Source organism: Penaeus japonicus, unplaced genomic scaffold (genome assembly GCF_977035675.1).
Source record: "Penaeus japonicus unplaced genomic scaffold, GWHDUDI00000001_assembly GWHDUDI00000029, whole genome shotgun sequence".
In the NCBI taxonomy this organism is placed as follows: Eukaryota; Metazoa; Arthropoda; class Malacostraca; order Decapoda; family Penaeidae; genus Penaeus; species Penaeus japonicus.
Genome location: NW_028234431.1, coordinates 7,437,579 through 7,437,870, shown reverse-complemented (window position 1 = coordinate 7,437,870; position 292 = coordinate 7,437,579).

The following is a 292-nucleotide window of genomic DNA, read 5'->3' as shown; positions in this document are numbered from 1 at the left end:
CTCCCTTAACTCCACAACCTCCTGAATCAAACCTCGCGAAAAGCAGCGACCTATACCGTATGAAATGTGGCCAGCGGATGAGACAAGTTTGGTGATTCACCCCGGTATAACGTAAGGTTCATTATACCGGCCTTTCGTGTAGAGATGTGGAATGGATTATGAGTCATTACCAACGTATTTGATATTCCAGATAGTTGCAACTACCTGCACACACGCCACGCTGTAATGATGGTCTTTTATGATATAAGGAGGTGAGGTCTTACACGTACAAAAGTCCCGTCCACACTATTCC